This window comes from Lissotriton vulgaris, chromosome 3_1 (assembly GCF_964263255.1).
Source record: "Lissotriton vulgaris chromosome 3_1, aLisVul1.2, whole genome shotgun sequence".
Lineage (NCBI taxonomy): Eukaryota > Metazoa > Chordata > Amphibia > Caudata > Salamandridae > Lissotriton > Lissotriton vulgaris.
The window spans coordinates 1,333,910,767-1,333,926,978 of record NC_141689.1 but is presented as its reverse complement, the minus strand read 5'-3'; the positions used below and the strand labels follow the sequence as shown (position 1 = coordinate 1,333,926,978).

General features: G+C 46.7%; 1 pseudogene; it reads left to right on the top strand.

Moving 5' to 3' along the window:
• Nucleotides 1-8,888: 8,888 nt before the first annotated feature.
• On the top strand, nt 8,889-10,112 carry LOC147727836 (18S ribosomal RNA; annotated as a pseudogene).
• The last annotated feature ends 6,100 nt before the right edge of the window (nt 10,113-16,212 follow it).

The window sequence follows — 16,212 nt, the reverse complement described above, 5'->3', positions numbered from 1 at the left end:
TTTGACAAGGGCTTTGGCTGTTTGGCAGGGCAGTATTGTCCTTAAGGGGATATGCTTCCACCCACCTGGAGAAGGCGCAAACAACAACAAGCACGTATTTCAGATTGTTGCACCTCTCCATGTGGATGAAATCTAGCTGCAAAACCTCGAACGGATACGTTGGAGGCGCAAAATGACCAGCTGGAGTTGGGGTTCCCCTACCGGGATTGTACTTTAAACACACCATACAGTTCCTGACCAAGTTCTCTGCACATTTTGGGATGCCATTGTTCTGCCATACTGGGGCCAACAACTTACAGATTCCTTTCGCACTAATGTGAGCCATTCCATGAGCCATTGTCACCACTGCAAACACATATGCATCGGGTAACAGCCATCTTTGATGCTCTGACAATTCGACCCAACAACCATTCGCATCCAATCTACCCTTGCTTTCTCTCCATTCATTCACCTCTTTTTCAGTGGCATCAGATTGTATAGACTTCACACTTTCAATAGTGTCCTCACACATACCCACATCAGCAATCCATCTTGCAGGACCTACAACATACATTCGACTCGTGTTCCTTGCAGTCTCTTTCGCAACTTCATCTGCAAATGCATTCCCACGACCAACATCATCTTGAATCTTTCTGTGTGCACTGCATTTCACAATCGCGACTTGTAGTGGCAAGGTCAGTGACTCGAGAAGCTCGTTCACTAGCTGACCATGTTGGATTCTTGCACCATGTGACGTCAGGAACCCACGTTCACGCCACAATCTTCCAAAACTGTGAGCCACGCCGAAGGCGTATTGGCTATCTGTATACACATTCACTCGCTTTCATTTTGCCAACACACATGCTCTTGTAAGTGCAACTGACTCTGCTGCTTGCGCAGAATTGTGCGGTATACGTGCAGTCTCTACAATTGTGTGCAATGTTGTTACAGCGTATGCTGCAGTCGTATCACCATTTGGCAACTTGAAGCATGAACCATCAACCCATAAAGTATCGTTACATTCAGGAAGGGGAGTGTCCTGCAAGTCTACTCTCCCTTTTGTCTCTTCTTCTGTCCTAAAGCAGCAATCATGTTTTTCAACCTCATCTGTCTCTGCCTGAATGGGCAATAACGTGGCTGGGTTGAGTGTATCGCACCTCTTTATGTGTATGTGACTCGCTAATAGTGTCAGCTCATAACTGGACAGTCGAGCACTAGTTAAATGCTGTGTCTTCGTTCTGTTTAGTAAAATGTCTACTGCATGTGGGACCATAACGATCAATGTGTTATTCATCACTAACCCAGCAGACTGTCGAATACAGACAGCTGCTGCAGCAGTGGCCCTCAAGCAACTTGGTAATGCCTTAGCTACAGGATCTAGAGTCTCTGAGAAATACGCGCATGGGTGCTGTTTGTCCCCAAAGTATTGTGTCAGGACTGATAATGCGCAACCTTCCTTCTCATGGACATATAATGTAAAAGGCTTACTGTAGTCGGGGTTGCCCAACACAGGAGCCGAACACAATGCATCACGCAACTCGTGGAAACTTGTCTGACAATCTTCAGACCAAGGCATAGGATCGGGTGTGTCTTTACAGATTAGTGCCAGCAAAGGTTTAGCGAACAGTGAAAAATTTGGTTTCCATTGTCTACAGTACGATGTAATGCCCAAGAAAGCACGCACTTCTCTTTGTGTCTTTGGGACACTCAATCCTGCAATTGCCTGTATTCTCTCTGGGGTCAGTTTCCTTCCCTCCTTCGATAAGATGTGACCTAAGTAGGTCACTTCTTGTCGACAAAATTGCAATTTAGAAAGAGAGACTTTGTGCTTCATGTCACATAAATGACGCAACAATGACAATGTGGCTTCCTTGCAAATCTTTTCAGCATCTGCTGCGATCAGCAGATCGTCTACATACTGAATCAGAGTCGCACCATCATGTAGAACAATCGTGTCAAGTTGTGATTTCAGAGCTTGACTGAATATAGATGGACTTTCACAGTAGCCCTGAGGAGCGCGTTTGAAGCGGAAGCTTCGTCCTCCTAAATTGAAGCCAAAAATATCTCTGCTCTCCTCAGCAATCGGGATGCTGAAGAAAGCATTCTTCAAGTCAATCACCGAGAACCAGGTGGCTGAAGCTGGAACCATAGTCAATAAGGCAGTAATATCAGGAACAACTGGAAACTGCGGCACAACAATCTTATTCACTTCTCTGAGATTAATCACAAATCTGTACACAGGGGGCTGTGAAGGATCAGTACGCTTTAAGACTGGCAAAACAGGACTGTTACAAATGTTGCCTGTTGTCTCTTCAATGACGTCTTTCTCAATCAGATCATAAATGATCGCTAAAAACGCCTTTTCACATTCGCTGGAGATCTTGTATTGGGGAATACGTGGCAACCTAACATTGGCTTTCAATGTTATGACATACGGGGCTATCTCCAAAAGACCCACATCATTAGAACCAGTAGCCCAAAGTACATCTGGAAGAGATGACAATTCTGTTGGAATATTTTCCCTTGACAGATACATCGGAGAAACCACTTTCTTACCAAGGGTAAGTTGTACTCCTGAAGGAGAACAGTACAAAGTCGCATATAGTCTCTTTAACAAATCCAAACCTAACAAGTTTTCACCACAACCTGTTGTAAGAATGAGGGGTGCTTCTAATTCACATGGCCCAACAGAGAGGGGCATAGGACTAGAAATCGGGGTTCTAACAGGGGCGCCAGAAAAACCTACTGAAACATTCATTTCGCCAGACAAAGGTGCGCCAGGAAGTTTTGAGTGCATAATAGAACTTTTCGTAGCACCAGTATCCAGAAGAAAAGGTTCTGACACTCCCGATGTAATCACCTCAACATAAGGTCCATTCTGATCTACTGGAACTGAAACAACTCCCTCTCTTTGTCCATGGCTGTCCTAGCAATCATTACCCTCATTCTCGTTCTCTGCATAGTAGTCATCAGTATAGTACTGAGCTGTCCTAGAAGACGCATTATTCTGTTGGTCAAAGCTGTTCATGGAATTCTGAGGTGGAAAAGAAGTAGTATTCTGGGGGAAATTTCCGCGGCCCCTACCCCTAGGAGCCTGTTGAACACCTCTACCTCTTGTACCAGAAACGCCATTTAAACGTCGCAATAAAGCTGGACAATTATTCTTGAAATGACCCTCTTCCTTGCAATACGCACACTGATTCGGACCATACGGTAAACGCTGATGAGAAAACTCGTTTCCTTGCGAGTTTCTCGAATACTGCTGTGGTTGCTGATAATTGGGCTGACTAGCAGTGCGAGGCAGAAAGGCCTGCTGGAGAAGGACTCTAGTTTTCAAATCTTTAGTCTTTTTGTCTACCTTATCTAACTCGTCTTTGCGCCTATTTTCGTAGTACTGGGCTGTGGCTAAAATCTGCTCTGACGTGGAAACAGCCCAAGCACTCTCTGAATCTTTCAATTTATTACACAGTTCGGGAAGCAGATTATGTACGAACTTATCTACAAACAATCTTTGGCCACCCTCGGTAGCCATATCCTGACCACTGTGGTCGACGAAAGTCTCTTCAAACCTTGTGAAAAAGTCAGACACATTCTCATCTTTCTTTTGCTTGCACGCAGACAACTTGTCCCAATTCACACGCAATTCAGGCATTAAAGTCTTCATATATGTTATAATTCTACCAGGAAGATCCGCTACCAAAGGCTCGGTTTAGAGCCACCAACTTGTCTAGCATCAGCAGCAGTAATATTAGCCCATGTGTCACCCAATTCTTGATCATGATCTGTATGACGAATCTTACTCCATAAGGGCTGTGGAACAACATTCCCAAACAACATGTCTACATCTGCTAAATTAATTATACATGAGCTGGCAGTCTGTGATAACTCTTTATAATACCCTGCAGGATTTTTATGAGGATCAGGTAATGTCTGCTTGAGTGCTAAAACTTCAGATCTTTTGCAGGGGACATTTACCCATACACGCTGGAAATGTGTCAGAATTGCTGGATTCGCATTTGCGTCACCTTCCCTCCAAACTGGAGGAACTTCTCTCATGGGGTACTGTTGCGCCTTTTTCCTACCTGACATGTCATCCTCATATTGTGATCTGGAAACGTTTCCCTTACTCCTATAAGATAACAACAAATCTATTGCTCGTTCAACATCGGCACCTACAATCATGCCTTCATAAAATTTGAATCGCATACGGAATAATTCCTGCATTTTGCGTTTAGGATCATTCGTCTCCAAATCTTCGCAAAGATATACACACATCTCTTCGAATACATATCTCTGAGTGGGTGCATCCCACTGTCGGAAGACTTCCATAACAGACTGAACATCGTATCTTACAGTATCAGTAACCCATTTGCGTGCTAACTCATTCAGCACTTCTCTTTCCTCATAATCAGGCAGTTGACTACGCAACTGTCTACGTCCTGTTGTAGGGGTCATTTTAGGCGACCCAAAGAAAGGTGAGAACAGACCAGTGACAGTATTTGCCACTCTCCGTCGAAAGGAAAGAGAAGCTTGTGGAGAGGCAGATGCGCCAGAAAAGACAGGCTGATGTAAAGAGGAAGTCGAGGCAACAGCAGAGGAAGTCGAGGCAGTGGCAGAAGTAGTATCATGAGAAACAGTTGGAGCCGTAGGTAAAGTCGTAGGAACAGTAGAGGTAGTATGTAGCAAAGGCGGCTGCCCTTGAGAGGGCTGCGCCGGAGAAGTTGGAACCAGCGGAAGAGGAGCTGATGTTTGTGCAAGAGCTGCATTTCGCGCACCGGGGCGCGGTATAACAAAGCGCTTCGGGGGTGCAGTAGCATCTAGCGCATATGGAGGTGGGGAACTCAGTAAATGGGACATTAATGGATCTTTCTCAGATGTCCCCTTTGAACCTTGTCCTTCATGGGGCAACATTGGGTAGCATTTATCTACCGCTAATTTCTTGCTTCTGAGCATTTGTTCACTTTCTTGCTCTTCCTCATTATCCCTGTATGCAATGGCAGCTTGTACCATTGACATACCTCTTTTATTTTTCTTTGCTAATTTCATTTATTTCTGTTTGGCTTCTTTGCGCCATAAGCGAAAAGAGTCAAACATCGCCGGCCGGGCTTTCTTCTTAAACAGTTTAACCTCTAAATTATCTAGTATTTCTGCGTCAAAGCTACCATATTGGGGCCATTTTAAAACACCATCCTTGCGGGTGTATCTGATCCATATTTCATTATACGTGATAGGGCCTACTCTGTGCTTCACATAGAGTTCATATGTTGGAGTTCCAATCGGAAGAACCGGACACAAATCCTCTAATCAGGAGTCCTTACTACAACCAAGACAAAACAAGTTTCCAAGTCTGCTAAGACCAGGCATCTTTGCTCACTAGTCTAGCTTCAAACTTCAAGGGATTATCGAATTACGATATTCTCATGAATACACGAATCCCTCGGTTTTGGCGCTTGCAAGTTCCAAACAAGGTGTATCTCAAGGATACCAAAACTAAGAACCAAACTAAGGACTGGGAGACGCTCCACTTATACTTAACTGAAGTATTGATGATCGATGACGTCACTAGAAGACTCGTCTATCGTTTCGCTCTACCAAGGATCACTGGGTCCAAAACAGGGCGATAGTCAGGGCAGCAGTCCTTCGTAGCCGTCGGGACGCGGGGAACCTCGCAGCAAAGACCTTCGGAACCACGTCGACATACAGGGGTCGCTGAAGTGGCTGGCCGTCCTCTGGAATTTTCACACGAAGCTCCTCACGAACATCTGGCTTGGACCGTCACCGCTTGAAACCGCCCCGAGTTGGGTGCCAACTGAGGTGCCGGGTTTTTAGGAACCCGGTGGTGCCAGGGGATAACACCCAAAGACCTCTGAGTTCTCCCTGTTCCGGACCACAGAAACACGGAGTCTTCTAGGTGAAGTCAAAGATCGAGTTTTATTGGCTGCAACCAAGTAACAAGCGTCCTAGAAGTACAACAGCACGGTTTGTAAGTTCTCAGGAGACTGTTCGTTTTTACAGAACCAGCCTTCTCCTTTTATACAAAAATAACAGCTGCAGGCAAGAATTCTTCATTTTACAATACAGTCATATACATATTTCCACAATAAAGCAAAAAGCAAAGTCATGTCGGCCAACCCATATTTTAGATGTCCAGTTTGTGATAGATGGCCCAGCCGGGCCCAGAACTACCATCAGATATCGATGAAACCCCAATAAAATCGGGCACCTCCTCATCGTAAAACCGGCCATAAACAAGAAACATGGACAGGTGTATGTGTGTGGATAACATGGTTTGTATGTAGTGAATGGTTTATGGCATGTTGTGCCTTGATGCTATCTCACTCGGCCACTGGGCGAGGAGCTGCCCAAACAGGTTTGGCTGGAGGCAGTGGAGTCAGCTCGGCCAGGTCATGGAGAAGTCAGCGAAAGGTGGACGTGTCCTTTGGATCAAATTCGGCCTTTAATCAATTGACTATATGAGGGCAAGCCATAAGATGGATGCCGTTCACAAAATGGAGTCCGAGGGTTCAGAACGGAAACCATGATTTAAGGGTGATAGCATCACTCAATCACGACGCAAATGCATGGGGATAATGTCCTAATCATTACCGGTCTGCCGATACCAAATTTGTCATGGTACGATGATATTTTGTGACACGAGTGTCGGGCCTCGGTACCATATTACAATTAAACAACAAGGGGTGGTGATGGACAGGGTTTCTGAATTAAGCAGAATACTCTCACCCAGTCAAGAGATCAGGGCTAGATCCAACACCGTTTTTTAGCTCACTGCACCATCCCAGCTCAGAACCTGGCTATATGCAAATTAGTCTGTTCCTGTCCCAGTGCATGATGGGAACAGGGCAAACCAAACTACAAAGCCAATTCTTTCACTGGGAAGGAAACAAGCTTCCGGGGACCAGTTTCTGGCATTACAGCCGTCTTCGGCCCGGCTTGCTTGAATCCTGATGGTGCAATGAGCAAGGGACTCACATCTGAGTATACCCTTCCACGCTTATGGTGGACAAAATAATTAAACAACAAGGGGTGGTGATGGACAGGGTTTCTGAATTAAGCAGAATACTCTCACCCAGTCAAGAGATCAGGGCTAGATCCAACACCGTTTTTTAGCTCACTGCACCATCCCAGCTCAGAACCTGGCTTATGCAAATTAGTCTGTTCCTGTCCCAGTGCATGATGGGAACAGGGCAAACCAAACTACAAAGCCAATTCTGTCACTGGGAAGGAAACAAGCTTCCGGGGACCGGTTTCTGGCATTACAGCCGTCTTCGGCCCGGCTTGTTTGAATCCTGATGGTGCAATGAGCAAGGGACTCACATCTGAGTATACCCTTCCACGCTTATGGTGGACAAAATAATTAAACAACAAGGGGTGGTGATGGACAGGGTTTCTGAATTAAGCAGAATACTCTCACCCAGTCAAGAGGTCAGGGCTAGATCAACACCGTTTCTTAGCTCACTGCACCATCCCAGCTCAGAACCTGGCTATATGCAAATTAGTCTGTTCCTGTCCCAGTGCATGATGGGAACAGGGCAAACCAAACTACAAAGCCAATTCTTTCACTGGGAAGGAAACAAGCTTCCGGGGACCCCCTTTTCTGAATCGTTTTTGGCCACTATAGGTGTGGCAGGGTATACTCAGACATGAGTCCCTTTCTCACTGCTCCATCAGGATTCAAGCAAGCCGGGCCGAAGACGGCTGAAATGCCAGAAACCGGTCCCCGGTAGCTTGTCTCCTTTATGGTGAAGAATTGGCTTGGTAGTTTAGTCTGCCCTGTTCCCATGATGCACTGGGCCGGCGACAGACTGATTTGCATATAGCCAGGTTCTGAGCTGGGATGGGGCAGTGAGATAAATAACGGTGATGGATCAAGCCCTGATCTTTGGACGGGGTAAGAGTGGTCTGCTTAATTCAGACACTCTGTTCATCACCACCCCCTTTTCTGAATCGTTTTTGGCCACTATAGGTGTGGCAGGGTATACTCAGACATGAGTCCCTTTCTCACTGCTCCATCAGGATTCAAGCAAGCCGGGCCGAAGACGGCTGAAATGCCAGAAACCGGTCCCCGGTAGCTTGTCTCCTTTATGGTGAAGAATTGGCTTGGTAGTTTAGTCTGCCCTGTTCCCATGATGCACTGGGCCGGCGACAGACTGATTTGCATATAGCCAGGTTCTGAGCTGGGATGGGGCAGTGAGATAAATAACGGTGATGGATCAAGCCCTGATCTTTGGACGGGGTAAGAGTGGTCTGCTTAATTCAGACACTCTGTTCATCACCACCCCCTTTTCTGAATCGTTTTTGGCCACTATAGGTGTGGCAGGGTATACTCAGACATGAGTCCCTTTCTCACTGCTCCATCAGGATTCAAGCAAGCCGGGCCGAAGACGGCTGAAATGCCAGAAACCGGTCCCCGGTAGCTTGTCTCCTTTCTGGTGAAGAATTGGCTTGGTAATTTAGTCTGCCCTGTTCCCATGATGTGCTGTGCCAGGGACAGACTGATTTGCATATAGCCAGGTTCTGAGCTGGGATGGGGCAGTGAGATAAATAACGGTGATGGATCAAGCCCTGATCTTTGGACGGGGTAAGAGTGGTCTGCTTAATTCAGACACTCTGTTCATCACCACCCCCTTTTCTGAATCGTTTTTGGCCACTATAGGTGTGGCAGGGTATACTCAGACATGAGTCCCTTTCTCACTGCTCCATCAGGATTCAAGCAAGCCGGGCCGAAGACGGCTGAAATGCCAGAAACCGGTCCCCGGTAGCTTGTCTCCTTTCTGGTGAAGAATTGGCTTGGTAGTTTAGTCTGCCCTGTTCCCATGATGCACTGGGCCAGGGACAGACTGATTTGCATATAGCCAGGTTCTGAGCTGGGATGGGGCAGTGAGATAAATAACGGTGATGGATCAAGCCCTGATCTTTGGACGGGGTAAGAGTGGTCTGCTTAATTCAGACACTCTGTTCATCACCACCCCCTTTTCTGAATCGGTACCATATTACAGCAGGGTCCAGAATTTCAGAACACAGTATGAGTACCCTGGCCGTATTACTGAAAGCAGCCGGACCAGACTTTAGATCCGTCTGCTCTGTGTAGGCACCAAGGTGCTCCTTGGAGTGATAGTCGCGCGGTATAAATACCAATTTACATTACATTTTGTTGGTTTTCGGAACTGGGGCCATGATTAAGAGTGACGGCCTGGGGCATTCATATTGTGCCGCTAGAGGTGAAATTCTTGGACCGGCGCAAGACGAACCAAAGCGAAAGCATATGTCAAGAATGTTTTCATTAATCAAGAACGAAAGTCGGACGTTCAAAGACGATCAGATACCATTGTTGTTCCGACCATAAACGATGCCAATTAGCGATCCGGAGGCGTTATTTCCATGACCCGCTGAGCAGTTTCCGGGAAACCAAAGTCTTTGGGTTCCGGGGGGAGTATGGTTGCAAAGCTGAAACTTAAAGGAATTGACGGAAGGGCACCACCAGGAGTGGAGCCTGCAGCTTAATTTGACTCAACACAGGAAACCTTGCCTGGACACTGAAAGGATTGACAGATTGATAGCTCCTTCTCGATTCTGTGGGTGGTGGTGCATGGCCGTTCTTAGTTGGTGGAGCGATTTTTCTGGTTAATTCCGATAACGAACGAGACTCCTCCATGCTAAGTAGTTACGCGACCCCCAGCGGTTTGCGTCCAACTTCTCAGAGGGACAAGTGACGTTCAGCCAAATGAGATCGAGCAATAACAGGTCTGTGATGCCCTTAGATGTCCGGGGCTGCACACGCGCTACACTAAAGGGATCAGCGTGTGTCTACCCTTCGCCGACAGGTGCGGGTAACCCGCTGATCCCCCGTTCGTGATAGGGATTGGGAATTGCAATTATTTCCCATGAACGAGGAATTCCCAGTAAGTGCGGGTCATAAGCTTGCGTTGATTAAGTCCCTGCCTTTTGTACACACCGCCCGTCGCTACTACCGATTGGATGGTTTAGTGAGGTCCTCGGATCGCCCCGCCAGGGTCGGCAACGGCCCTGGCGGAGCACAGAGAAGACGATCAAACTTGACTTTACAGAGGAAGTAAAAGTCGTAACAAGGTTTCCGTAGGTGAACCTGCTGAAGGATCATTAACTGCTGAGTGGCCCGAGTGACTGACGGCGCCAGCCTGAAGCCCTCGGCCGCCTCCTGATAGCACACACCGTTACGCACAGGGCCTGGCCCTGCCCTGGCATGCCCCGGCCAGTGGAGATGACCTTGTACATACACCAAGATAGAGGCTCGCACATACGTATCCAGCCTTGAAGAAGAATGGGATGTTCTTCCAGTTTTCTCCAGAGAATAGCAGAGTGAGATTTACATATCATTTACTTTCCCATGCTAGCGTAGAGTGGGATAGAGTTCTTATTGTCTTTTATTTTGTTGTGTACAGAATACGAACACCTTATTCTACCCACCAGCAATGTCCCAAGGTTCAGACGATTAGTTGTGGTATGTGATGTTCGTATGTATATATATACATGGTGTTATTATCAAGTATATGATAGTAATATATTCCTTCCCTTACAGCCTGCCTTCTCACCAAGTGTCCACTCCGAAGTCCACTGCCAAGACCTATTGTTTTCCCCAACCATTCCTTGTTTTGTTTCCCTGTTTTCCCCTAGCGAGCCATTCGATACTCTAGAGTCTGATAGTCGAGAGGCTGTAGGGGAAGGCTGAGGATTATTCTCCGGATTCCTGACGCTCCTGCGGAACCAGCCTGGAAATCATTACACGGGTGACCAGATGGCCCTGCAGGCCGGGTGACCAGATGGCCCTGCGGGCCGGGTGACCAGATGGCCCTGCGGGCCGGGTGACCAGATGGCCCTGCGGGCCGGGTGACCAGATGGCCTTGCGGGCCGGGTGACCAGATGGCCTTGCGGGCCGGATGACCAGATGGCCCTGCGGGCTGGCGGCCGGGCTAACTCCAACTTTTGTCCTTCCCCAAAGTTCTGTAAGCCCCTAGTCGAGAAAAATGGGCTCCCCGGATGGGCCGGCGGGTAGAGGACTTGGCCTGGGCCCAGAACTTCCATCAGATATCGACGGACCCCCAATAAAAACGGACACCTCCTCCTCGTAAAGCAGGTCATAAAGAAGAAACGGGGACAGGTGTGTGTAAGATTAGGCATGGTTTGTGTGCGATGAATGGTTTATGACATGATGTGCCTTGATGCTAATCTCATTCGGCCACTGAGAAAGGAACTTGTCGAACAGGTTTGGCTCCGGGCAGTGGAGTCAGCTTGCCCAGGTCACAGAGGAGTCAGCAAAGGTGTACGTGTCCTTCAGATCGAATTCGGCCTTAGTCATTTGGGTATGTGAGGGCAATCACAAAATGGCTGCCGCTCACAAAATGGAACCCGAGGGTTCAAGACGAAAACTTCGATTTAAGGGTGATTTCGTCACTCGAACGTGACGAAAATGTTTATGCATAGTGTTTAAACCATTACCGGTCTGCTAGTACCAAAATCATCATGATACGACGATGTTTATGACACGAGTCCAGAATTTCGGTACCACAGACACCCGGGTCCAGAATTTTCAGTACCACAGACCCTCCTTTTGCCCTTACATAGGCAATAACCTATACTCACGCTAATCTGAGTCCAGGTCTGTATTCATAAAGTCATTGAGATGTTGCTGTAGCATCATCCTATTACTTAGTTTGTCTCTTGATACAGGTTTCCTTACACATGATGTAGCACAGAGGCCACATATTGCAGGAGCGCACTGTACACACAGACAAAACAGGAAAAGAATGGCTAAGATCATCCCAATTACTATTAGAATCTTCCATCCCCAGGCAGATATCAGTTCCCAGAACCACCCCATCAAGGACCAGTCTCCTTCATCCATGTGAATGGATTCAGAGATCTTATGCAGTTTGGAGATGGCCTGGTATACTGTCCGAGCGTTGTCTGGGATGAAAATACAGCAACTCGATTGGATCACTTTACATACACCACCTCGGTCTGCAAGTATGACATCTAACGCGACCCTGTTCTGAAGAGTCATAAGGCGATCCGACTGGAGCTCAGCAGTCAAATTACTAAGGGCACCGGCAGTTTCAACTACAGTGGATTCAACCACCCTTGTCAATTGCCTTATGTTCCTGCTGTTCACCATAGGCCCCCAAAACGGCAGAAAACCTTTTGCAAAATCTCCGAATTCTTGTCCTGCAGTGTCTTCTTTATTGATGACACCTCTAACTATCCTTGTCCTATGGTAATCTGCCGCGGCCGTGTAGGTGGGAGGCAACAGGAACGAGACAAAACATGTGCCCGAGAAGTCAGGGGGCAACCATGTATAGGCCCTATCATGGCAGATGAAATAAGTACCCTTAGCTGCTAGGAATGAAGGGGAATTTTGAGATGCAAAAACATATGTTTCAGTGCAGACGCTCTTCCCCAACTGAGCTCTGGGATTTTTGCCATTACCTTACAGACATAGGTGACCCTGATGGGGTACAATCCAAATAGAGGAGGATCTCTTAGCTCGCTGGTTCTCACTCAAAGCAACTCCATATTTTGTCATATTCCATTTAACATAAGCTTGCAACTCATCTTTAGGAATCGTTCTGTACGAGTCAATTGTTCTGCTCATATTTGCAATCCCTACCACTAACGCTTTGTTGCTTGAGTTACTTTTCGTGGAACGTGGGGAATATGGTTCGATGGCAAATATGAACATCGTTTGAAATGCCCTCAAAGAACCATTGTAACTGAATGGTAAGACCAAGTATGGGATACTCTTGTCTGTCGTATGTGGCATAAGACCTCACACCCAGAAGTTAGTTGTGTTTACTACTAATTGGTGTTGGTGTAAAAGCTGAATGAAAGAGTTATTAATAAATTCTGATCTTCTAGAAGACTCGTGTTCAGGCAGGGGGTGAAGAGAGTGCGAGGAAACAGTAGGAGGAGGTATGAGTTGTGTAGTGGGTGCAAATGTCACTTGAAAGGTGTATAAAACATATCCCGTTAAAAACGTCATCACACCGAACAGCATGAAAATACAACATATCAACGATCTCTTCTTCGTCATTAATATACACATTTTGTCTTTAAAGTTCACTCGTTTGGCAGGTCTCTACATCTCAGAAAACTCCATCCTCTCTAATTTGCTGCCCGCGGTGGTAGGGTGTTTCTGCCGAAGAGTGCTTCTGTCAGTCCTCTGCAACTCCCTTAGACTGACCAGAACTGTCGACCTAACGTCTCCAGCTGCACTCCAAAGACTTGGGCAACAGCGACCCTAGCAGCAGAACCGGATGGCGGTTCGAAAAAACAAAAATGAGCAAGTTTCTCTGGTGAGGGAGCTGCACAATCAAAAAGTAAAAAGAAATATTTTATTTGTCCATAATCATAGGCCTTGGCCTTAAATTGTATAGGTTTCTGCCAGGTATTGTCTGGTCTTGGAATACGAGTTCAGGCTCTGTAGTGTTCAATCGAATTGACAGAGGCACAGCTTCTTGCAAGATGTTGTCACTTTCTTTTTCAGAAATTGTTCCTTATATACGTGCATCGCTAAAAGGTAGAAAGCGAGGCACGGTCTCAGTTTCAGAGTCAGCGATCCCCTCCTGGACCCACCGGTCGTACGGAAGAGGCAGTGGGACCCTCTTGCAATGGATGCCGTGGATCCAGTGTTTCTTTCCTTCCACTCGAACAGCTGATCTTGTTGAGCGAAGAACTAGATGAGGGCCGGTCCACCAGGGCTGGTCATTCTTTGTTCGCTGAAAGTTCTTTATTAGCACATAGGATCCAGGATCGATAGGTTGCCCTGGAGCTTCAGAGGCCTGTGGTAGAGTGTCGTGGACCTGTTGGTGTAAAACACGCAATTTAGCTGTCAATTCATACAGATAATCAAGCAGTACAGGGTATTCTATCTCGCTAAACCTGGTTGGCCTTGGCACTCCCCATATGTTGGCCGGGCGGCCGAACACAATCTCATAAGGACTAAATCCCACTCTAGAGTGAACAGTCATTCTTGTTGATAGGAGTGCCAAGGGCAGGGCGTCAGGCCATTTAAGACCTGTGCTCGCTTGAATCTTGGCCAGTTTCAGTTTTAACGTGCCATTATAGCACTCTACTAGTCCAGCTGATTGGGGGTGATTTGCAGCGTGGAATTTTTGCTGTATGCCTAGCCCCTCACACACTTTCTTCATCACTCGACCCACAAATTCACTCCCATTATCACTCCAAACCATTCTTGGCATTCCAAATCTGGGGAAGAATTCTTTAACAAGGGCTTTAGCTGTGGATAAGGCAGTATTGTCCTTAAGGGGATATGCTTCTACCCACCTTGAAAAGGCACAAACAACAACGAGTACGTATTTTAAATTGTTGCATCTTTCCATGTGGATGAAATCTAGCTGCAAAACCTCTAACGGATACGTTGGAGGCGCAAAATGACCAGCTGGAGTTGGGGCTCCCCTACCAGGATTGTATTTCAGAAACACCATATAATTCTTGACCACATTCTCTGCACACTTAGGAATTCTAGCATTTTGCCATACTGGAGCCAACAACTTGCAAATCCCTTTCACACTGATATGGGCCATTCCATGAGCCATTGTCACCACAGCAAGCACATACGCATCGGGTAGCAACCATCTCTGATGCTCTGACAATTCAACCCAACAACCATTTGCATCCAATTTACCCTTACTTTCTCTCCATTCATTCAACTCTTTCTCTGTGGCTTCAGCTTGAATGGACTTCACACTCTCAATCGTATCTTCACACATACCAACGTCACCAATCCATCTCGCAGGGCCTGCAACATACATTCGACTCATTACATTCCTTGCAGTTTCTTTCGCAACTTCATCCGCAAACGCATTTCCATGACCAACATCATCCGTAACCTTTTTGTGTCCACTGCATTTCACAATCGCAACCTGTAACGGCAAGGTCAGTGACTCGAGAAGCTCATTCACCAACTGACCATGCTGGATCTTAGCACCATGCGAAGTCAGGAACCCACGTTCTTTCCACAATCGTCCAAAACTGTGAGCCACACCAAATGCATACTGGCTGTCAGTGTACACATTCACTCATTTACCTTTTGCCAACACACACGCTCTTGTAAGTGCAATCAACTCTGCTGCTTGCTCTGAATTGTGTGGGATACGTGCAGCTTCAACAATCGTATGCAAAGTCGTCACAGCATATGCTGCAGTCGTATCACCATTCGGCAAGTTGAAACACGAACCATCAACCCACAAAGTACCATCACTTTCAGGAAGAAGAGTGTCTCTAAGATCTACTCTCCCTTTAGTCTCTTCTACAGTTCTCAGAAAACAGTCATGCTGATCTTTACTATCATCATCTGCCTCAACTGAAATCGGCAACAATGTGGCTGGGTTTAATGTATTGCACCTCTTTATATGTACGTGACTTGCCAACCGTGTCAGCTCATACCCTGACAATCGAGCACTAGTTAAGTGCTGTGTCTTTGTTCTGTTTAACAGAATGTCCACTGCATGCGGGACCATCACAATTAACATGTTATTCATTACTAACCCAGCAGACTGTCGGATAGAAACAGCTGCTGCCGCAGTGGCTCTTAAGCAACTCGGCAACGCCTTAGCTACCGGATCTAAAGTCGACGAAAAATACGCGCATGGACGTTGTTTGTCTCCAAACGACTGTGTCAACACTGACAATGCACAACCTTCTTTCTCATCGACATACAATGTAAAGGGCTTACTGTAGTTGGGGGTACCCAACACAGGAGCCGAACACAATGCACTCTTCAGACCACGGAATGGGATTCGGTGTATCTTTACAAGTTAATGCCACCAAAGGTTTGGCCAATAAGGAAAAATTCGGTATCCATTGTCTGCAGTATGATGTAATACCCAGGAAAGCATGCACTTCTCTCTATGTGGTTGGCACACTCAATTTTGCAATTGCCTGAATTCTTTCTGGGGTCAGTTTCCTTCCCTCCTTCGATAAGAGGTGACCTAAGTAGGTCACTTCTTGTCGACAATATTGCAACTTTGAAAGAGACTTTGTGATGCAGATCACACAAATGACGCAACAATGACAATGTGGCTGCTTTACAAATGTCCTCAGTAACTGCCGCGATTAACAAATCGTCGACGTACTGAATAAGGGTAGCGCCGTCAGGTAAAACAATCGTATCAAGCTGTGTTTTTAAAGCCTGACTGTAAATTGATGGACTTTCACAGT